Raw genomic sequence first — 8841 nt, 5'->3', positions numbered from 1 at the left:
GGGTGCTCTTGGCTCTCACCACTTTCCTCTCTGTTTCCAAGAGGAAGGGAGGGCAGAGCTGGAAAATCTGCCAGGTATCCCTTCCTGCCATGACTTGATACTGCCCATCACCTGACATTTCTGCTCCAAATGGTCTGTCATCCTTCCTAGGGGCTGCCACTGCTACACAGAAGTGTCTCTTTTTAGTCTTATGGTGAAATGTTGAGGCCTTGAACACTCTTGAAAAACAGCTCTAGTAAAATCAGCATCCATTTTGAAAATAGAAATGAAGCCTGAGGTCTAACCAACAATTTGGAATATGTTTATTTTTTGAGGAGAATGTGGAAAGAGCATGGTGTAGGTGAGTATGAGGGGTGGAATGATAGGAGACCCCTAATTCTTGGGAAAACAAAACCCAAATTGTTCTCAGGGTTAAACTATAATAGTAATTCAAAATGAACCTGAGCAGAGAAATGCAGAGTCACTTTTAAAGAGACAGTATTGCTGTCTGGCTTGTTGGCCCCGCCTGAAACCTGAGTCCACATACAGGAAGAGTAGCTGTCTTTTGGAGGGGCCAGCCAGCAGATCTGATAGAGGCCAGATTGGCAGTGTCCATGCAGCCCCTAGGGGGTTATCTGATTCCTGGGATGCACTGGTACTGAGCATAGAAATGGGCAGAGTTCCAACCCAGTCCATCAGTGGCCTTGTGTCCTGGCTGGTTCCTGCAGCCTGTGCACATGAACTGGCCTTTGCCTGGTGCTCTCAGGCCTGGCTGTGCCCACTCAACCCTCTCTAGCCTTGGCTGTGTTGTGCTCCCTGCAAAGGGACAAGTTGGCGTTCCAGCTCCAGGCTGCTATGAGTGCTAAGTGGGTGAGTGGGTCAGTGTGGCCCATGAAGGCCTCTGCCCAAGAAGCTGCCCTCTCCTAGGCCTTTTGCCAAACAAGAGGGCCATAGTGTTTGGATTCAGAGCCTGGGGTTCTGTTCTGGGCCTGCCACGCATTCTCTGTGGCTCTGGCTCCTTTCCTTAAAAGGGGAGGTCGGTATATGTATGGACTTGTTAAGGAAGCAGAATCTAGATATAGGAGATGAGGTCCCCAGAGCCACAAGGTGCCATGGTCACTAGGATAAGCCTAAGCATGGCGGGGGTCTCTTGTCTAGGCCACTCTGCTCTTCCCCCGTGCCATTCATTACCCTCTTCCACAGTTCCAGGACCTTGGAGCTTGAGAATCAAGCCATTCTTCCCTAGCCTAGCCATTTCCAGCGTGAACTACCGCCTGAGGGCCTGCTGGCCTCGGATCAGCTGGGAAACCTCACTGCACGTTTGGGGCCTGAAGCAGGGTGGGAACAGCCCGACCAACGCCCCGCCCCTCGGGGAGGGGTGGAGGGTGACGTCACCCAGCGCGCAAGTGACTAGAGGGCAGCCCACGCGCTCCTGCTCGTCTGGGCTGTTGAACTGACCCTTTCCGTCTCATAGCCCCTCATGTGTAAAGCAGGAATAGTGACACTTGCCCTGCGAGAGTCCACTCAGATCTGAATCGCAGCGTGGCTTTCACCACGGCTCTGTACTCTGTCTGGCGCATTGTTTCATCTGCTCCCCCAATAGCTCTACAAAGTGCTGACTAGTGCTATGCCCATGTCACTCTGGAAAACCAAGTTTGAAAGGTTGAAGGATGAAAAAAAAAAAAAAACCTGTAAACTAAATCAGTCTGTCTCCTTGCACTCCCCATCCCCCAATGAATTACCAAGCAGCAAAGGAGACAAAAAAACACAAGGGATCCATCCCATGGCACCATACTGCAGGTGTGGTCTGCTACCTCCCATCTCTGAAACATCCCAGAGAGTCGAGTCCGTTCACATTCCCAGGAGTCCCAAGCCTCCGGGATACTGAACTTTCATGGCAACCTTCCAGATGATACCAACAAAGTCACTGATGCCTAACCTCACCCCCACACCCAGATTTCCTCATCACCCAGCAGCACTGTCACAGCCCTACTTGTCCCTTATCTGGGTGGAAGTGAACCAGTCAGGCATGGGTCCAGTGAATAGTTGAGAAATACAGTTAGTTGAGACCTGCATATTGAAAAGGTGTGCCGGCTGCCTGAGACAGGACAGGTGACAGGTAGAACATTAAGTAGGTCAGGATTGTTTTCAGGGCCACCTGCCTTTGTGCCTTCCCCTGAGGCAATCTGAGACAAACAGATTGGGGTAATGTTTTACCTTCTTACTCAAATGAGGGCCTGGAACACTGAACAAAGCCCAAGACAAACCTTGGGCTGGCTGGCAATGGCAGGCAGGCAGGCAAGACTTAGTCACAACCCTTGGGCCCTTGAAAAGGTGAGACACAGTCACATGTGTATTAATAGAGCAGATTACCAAAGATGCCTGGTTTGTAATTCAAGAATGGCTCCGCATTGCCCTAAGTGATTTTGTTCTTGTCCTTGACATTAGCCATCAGCTTGATGGTGTCTAGCCCTACCAGTCCAGCCCAGGTCTCTCCATGTGTCCCTCTGCCTGCAGACCTCTCTCTTTGGTATCCCACAACCTGTCTAAAACAGGCATCCTCACTTCTCCAATCCAGAGGTGTACTCCCCGCCCTAGCCCCACATTCTATCCCTCTTCCTCTCCTCTTCCCACCTCTGCCTCCTCTCGCTGTCTTCAGCTGCTCCTCCAAGATTTGTTCTGTGCAAACTTCAGACATTTTTTTGTGTTGGTTATTTTGAACAACACAGTGCATTTGATTTAATACATTGAACCCAACAACAAGATAGTATCTATTTTTTTCTCAAGGATTTATAAGTACTAACCATATTCAAGGTAACAAATCAAGTCTCAAAACAAAAAAGCCAGTATAACATTCATAAACATTGTCTACTACATAAAGGATAATGTAAAAAATTGAAAATTTAAAACACTTCTACATTGATCAAAGAAGATACCAGAAAATCTTTAAAACTGAATCATAATAAATACTATGCAATATATTGAATTTTGTGGGGTGTGGCTAATATAATTCTTGAGAAATATGTACCCTTAAATCCTTATGTTAGAAAGGAGGAAAGGCTAAATTTAAATGCACTAAGTATTAAAGTTGGAAAATAGAGAACAATGAAACTGACCCAAAATAAGTAGGAGCAGAGAACTGTGGTACGGTTCAGTGGCAGAAGGTTTGCCTAGCAGGCATTAGGCCCTGTGTTTGATACCCAGCACCAAGAAAACAAAAACAAAAAACTTTCAATAAACATCCAGGGGCTGGGGATGTGGCTCAAGCGGTAGCGCGCTCGCCTGGTGTGCGAGCGGTCCGGGTTCGATCCTCAGCACCACATACCAACAAAGATGTTGTGTCCACCGAGAACTAAAAAATAAATATTAAAAAAAATTCTCTCTCTCTCTTTAAAAAAAAATTATATATGTAAAAAAAAGAAACATCCAAACCAGGCCAGGCACGGTAGTACACACCTATAATCCCGGTGGCTCAGGAGGCTGAGGCAGGAAGAGCACGAGTTCAAAGCCAGTTCAGTAAAAAGTGAGGTGCTAAGCAACTCAGTGAGACCTGTCTCTAAATAAAATACAAAAGTTGGCTGGGGATGTGGTCAAGTGCACATGAGTTCAATCCTGGTACCTACCTCCACACACACAAAAAGAAACATCCAAACCAGGTGTATGATAACGCACACTCACAGTCCCAGCTATTCAGGAAGCTAAGCCTGAGAATGAATTCAAGACCAGCTTGGACAAGAGTGGTGAGATCCTGTCTTGAAAAAAAAAAAAAAAAGTAATATCTAGAAAAATTATTATTTTTTTTTAATTGATTGTTCAAAACATTACAGAGCTCAAGACATATCATCTTTCATACATTCGACTCAATTGGGTTTTGAACTCCCCAAATACATAATACAGACTCACTTCTGTTACATACTCACATTTTTACATAATGGTATATTAGTGACTGTTGTATTCTGCTACCTTTCCTATCCCCTACTATTAGAAAAATTATTATATAGGGCTGGGGATGTGGCTTAAGCGGTAGCACACTCGCCTGGCATGCGAAGGGCACTGGGATCGATCCTCAGCACCACATAAAAATAAAATAAAGATACTGTGTCCACCAAAAACTAAAAAATAAATATTAAAAAATTCTTTCTCTCTTTTAAAAAATATTAAACAATTGACTCAAATAAGTCATTTTAAAAAATTGAATCCTTAATTAAAATGCTTCCATATGGAAAATAAGAGACCTAGGTAGTTTTTCAGGGTGGGAGGATGAGTTCTACAAAACTTCAAAGAAACAGGTCATGCCAGTCTAATATTAGAAAGTTTATTAAGAAATTAATGATTTAAGGGGATTAAAATGTCTACTGAAAACATTCAGTAGACACAGAAAATGCAATATTTTCTCAGATTAAAATTCACAGAAAGTTGGGAAAAGAAAGACCAAGTGTTATATTCAATGGTGAAATGTTAGAAGCACTGCTTTTCTTATCAGGGATGCCCAGAAGCACAGCTTCCACATCATTATTCAGTGGGTCCTAGATGATGCAATAAAACAAGAAATAAGAGATATCAGAATCAGCCAAGTGTGGTAGTGCCTGTATGTAATCTCAGAAGCTCAGGAGGCTGAGACAGAAGGATTGCAAGTTTGAGGCCAGCCTCAGCTATTTAGTGAGGCCCTAAATAACTTAGTGAGACCTTGGCTGAAAATATAAAATGAAAAAGGTGGGGGATGTAGCTCAGTGGTAAAGTGCCCCTGGGTTAAATCCCCAGTAGCCCCTCCCCCCCCCAAAAAAAGGCAGACAAGAATTAGAAAGGGAAGGAGAAATCAAACTGTGTTCCTACATGTTTCCATCTAAAAACACACCCAAGAAATTGATAAATTAAAATTTAATAAGGTTATCAAGTTACTGGAGCAATAAACAAAAAAAAAATCGATTTTTTTGAGTTCTATGAGAAACAGAAAATGAACAAAAATTTCCATTTGCCATGGCATCAGAGCCAAACCAGGCTGGGTGCAATGACACATGCCTATAATCCCAGCGGCTCAGAGGCAGTCAAAGCCAGCCTCAGTTACAGCAAGGCACTAAGCAACTCAGTGAGGCCCTGTCTCTAAATAAAATACAAAATAGGGCTCAGGATGTGGCTCAGTGGTTGAGTGCCCCTGAGTTCAATCCCTGGTACCAAAAAAAAAAAGTACTAGCAATAAAGTGAAAGTGAGGGATGTCCTTGAGGAATGTGAAAACAGGTGACCATGCTGGTTGTACACACCTACCCAGTTGTCTTGAACCTATCTGTCAATCTCATTGGCTTGGAAAGGTGTCAATTCAGGATATTTCCTGAGGAATTCAGAGATCTAGGAACTGGGGAGGGGATGGAGGAGCAGCCTGGTGGTCCAGCTCTTGCTAGGCATGGGAGAATCCCTGGGTCTATCCCCAACACCTCAAAGAAAGAAGAAAAAACAAACAAATCTGGAGGCCTAGAATGTGACAGGACACATCTGACAGGCAATGAACTTGGGAAGTTACTTGTTCTGGGGGTTCAAGATCCATATCTCATGCCTCTGTCATGGGATCCCGAATGCCCCCAGTGGTTTTCTTCATGCCTTGAGCCTTATCTCACTCAGCTCAGTGGCCTCCCAGAATTCTCCTGCCCAGGCTGACTGTGCTTCTTCAAGACTTCATTTAGCTTTAGCTGCCTTGGGGGTCTGCAAACCTTTTCTGGAAAAGGTAAGAGTACGGGCTGGGGATGTAGCTCAGCTTGTTTTGCATGCACAAGGCCCTGGGTTTGATCCCCAGCACCATGGGGGGAAAATGGTAAGAGTAAATGGTTTGCCAGCTCTATTATGAAAACAAAAGCAGTCAAAGACAAAATATAGGCAAAGGAGGAGTGTAGCTGTGCTTTATCGACACTGAAATTCAGACTTCATATATAATTTTCACTTGTCAAAATAATATTTTTGATTTTTCCCCCCCAACCATTGAAAAATGTAAAAATCTGGGCTGGGGCTGAGGCTCAGTGGTTGCCTAGCATGCCCAAGGCCCTGGGTTTATTCCTAGCCCTAGCACTGCAAAACAAAAGGTAGAATTATAAATGTAATTTTTAAAAAGAAAATATAGAAACCAGCTGAGTGTGGTGGTGCATGCCTGTAATGCCATTGGCTCAGGAGACTGAGACAGAGGATCTCGAGTTCAAAGCCAGCCTCAGCAACAGTGAGGCACTAAGTAATTCATTGAGACCATGTCTCTAAATAAAATACAAAATAGGGCTGGGGATGTGGCTCCTGATTGAATGCCCCTGAGTTCAATCTCCAGTACAAAAAAATTAGAACCATTCTTTGCCCACATAGAAAAACAAGCAACAGTACCCCTAGCTGCAGGAGTTGGTTTGTCAATTCCTGCTTCAGGGACCACCCTCCAACTGCAGGTTGGACCTGATCAGGAATAAGGGATATCTTGAGAAACTCTATGGTTGTAAGTGCTGTTGGGAATAAGGGTTCAACAGAACTAAGGTGTTTGAAACCTGTCTTTAAAGACGCTCTTAGTGGTCTCCCTCACCCTTAAGGTTATAGTTTCTCAGCAGGGAGACCTGATCCTCACCTTTGGGGCCACTCTCAGCAGCTCTTACTCACTCAAAGATTCCTGAGCTATGGTACCTTTGTTGGTGTTTGTGCCTTTCCATGCTTTTCCTTCTCCCGGGAGCAGATCTGTACCTTGGCCTGGCTAGCCGTGGCCATAAGCCTGCCTTCTTTACCAGGTTGACTGGGGTCTCTGCTGTTTCTCCTATACCTCCAGGGTTCACACTCAGCTGGCCACAGCCCTGAAGGGCTGAGGGCTCCCTGCCCGGTGTATGTAGCTTTATATCCCCAGGCAGAACTCAGGGTGGGGGCTTAGGGTCAATGAGTCAAGAGGGATAAAGCTTGTGAGCACAGGCAGAGGTCTCCTGGAAGGCTTCCTCAAAGAAAAAAATGGAGGGGGGAGGGAAAAGAAAAAAGAAAAAAATGGAATTTCTGTACTGGTATGATTTGAAATTTTCCCAATTTAGAAAGTCCTCAGGGGCTAGGGTTGTGGCTCAGTGGTAAAGCACTTGCCTAGCATGGGTTAGGCCCTGGGCTCGTTCCCCAGCACTACATAAAAATAAATAAATAAAGACATTGTGTCCAACTATAACTAAAAAATAAATATTAAAAAAAAAAAGTCCTCAGGAAATCTCTGAGGAGTCTCTAGTCCTGACAATGCTATGTGTTCAACTCAGGAGAAGCCCATTTACAGGAATAGTTCCTGATCTGCTCTGGACCTAGGTCCTGGGAGGGGAGACCATATTTCCCATTCCACTTCTGGAGTGGGAAGGGCTCTGAGCTGAGTGACCAGGTGGTCAGTCACTGACGCCTTTATTTTCCTAGTCATAAATGTGCAAACTCACTTTCACCTGCTCACAGGTCAGTGAGATGTCCTGACTGCTCTTGGCAAATCATGAAACTCAGGGCCTGGTTCAAGCACTCTACCACAGAGCTAAACCACCAGCCCAGGCAATGATTTTTTATTAGCTAGGACCATTTTGCTCAGAGGGAGAGGGCATGTTGAGGGAGGCTTCTCCTGACTTGAGGTTTGCTCTTTTTTGTTTTTTTAATTGTGTCCTACTGTGTTGCCCAGGCTGGTCTCACACTTCAAGATTTGCAGAGGCTCAGCCTCCTGAAATGCTGGGACTACATGTACTACTAGCTTTGGTTTGGGATTTTTTTTTTTTTTTTTTTTTGGTACTGAGCTTTAAAAAGGACGAGGTGGGAGGGGCCACTTTACCATTGAGCTACAGCCTCCCTAGCCACTCCCCTCCCCCACCTTTCTTTTTTGGTACTGGGGATTTAACCCCGGGTGCTTTTTACTACTCCTGAGTCACAAGCCCAGTCCTTTTTATTTTGAGACAGGATTTCACTAAATTGGTGAAGCTGGCCTCGAATTTGTAAATCTCTTGCCTCTCCTCGCAAACTGTTGGGATTACAAGCTTGTACCACCACCCTGATTAGCCCCAGCTCTTTTTTTTTATTTTGTATTTTGAGACAGGGTCTCACTAAGTTGCAAAGGTTGGCTTCCTCCTTGTGCTTCTCCATCTGAGCTCGGAAATTGCTGGAATTACATCATGTGCCAACGTGCCCTGGCTGACTTGAGATTTTTTTTTTTTTTTTAGAATTTTTAATATTTATTTTTTAGTTTTCGGTGGACACAACATCTTTTGTATGTGGTGCTGAGGATCGAACCCGGCCGCACACATGCCAGGCGAGTGCGCTACCGCTTGAGCCACATCCCCAGCCCCTGACTTGAGATTTTTATTTATTTTTTATGGTTCTTGGAATCAAACCTATGGGCCAAGGGCTTCACGCATGCTAGGCAAACGCTCTACCATTGAGCTACCTCCCCAGCTCTTGGCTTGAGATTCTGATCAGGAATAGAGCACCGTGGGGCTCTCCTGGCAGAAACATCCAGTGCCCCTTTCCACATTCATTGACTTCGTCCAACCATGGGCTTCTTACAGACCAAGAAGGTAAAATGGGAGTGGAGATGGTGGGGTTGATTAAATGGAGTAAGGAAGAAGAAATCAAGGATCCTCATTTGTTCATCAGAATTCAACAATAACTAAGGTGTATTAGGGAAGGTGTACCATGTGCCAAGATGGGTGAGGAAGGTGGTGGGGGTAACCTTTTCAAGTATTCCAGGTGTAGACAGAGTGGGTTAAGAATAAAACACTTGGACATCTAACAGTCCTCGGAGAAGGGGGCTATTCTCTCCTAAATACGTCAGGCTTCCAGATGACACCTTGGAAAGGCAAGGACAGCTTGCCAGTTGGAGCGCTGGCACAGGCAGGCTCAAAGCCTAAAGG

Source organism: Ictidomys tridecemlineatus, chromosome 8 (genome assembly GCF_052094955.1).
Source record: "Ictidomys tridecemlineatus isolate mIctTri1 chromosome 8, mIctTri1.hap1, whole genome shotgun sequence".
Classification (NCBI taxonomy): Eukaryota; Metazoa; Chordata; class Mammalia; order Rodentia; family Sciuridae; genus Ictidomys; species Ictidomys tridecemlineatus.
Note: the sequence above shows the minus strand (reverse complement) of the source record.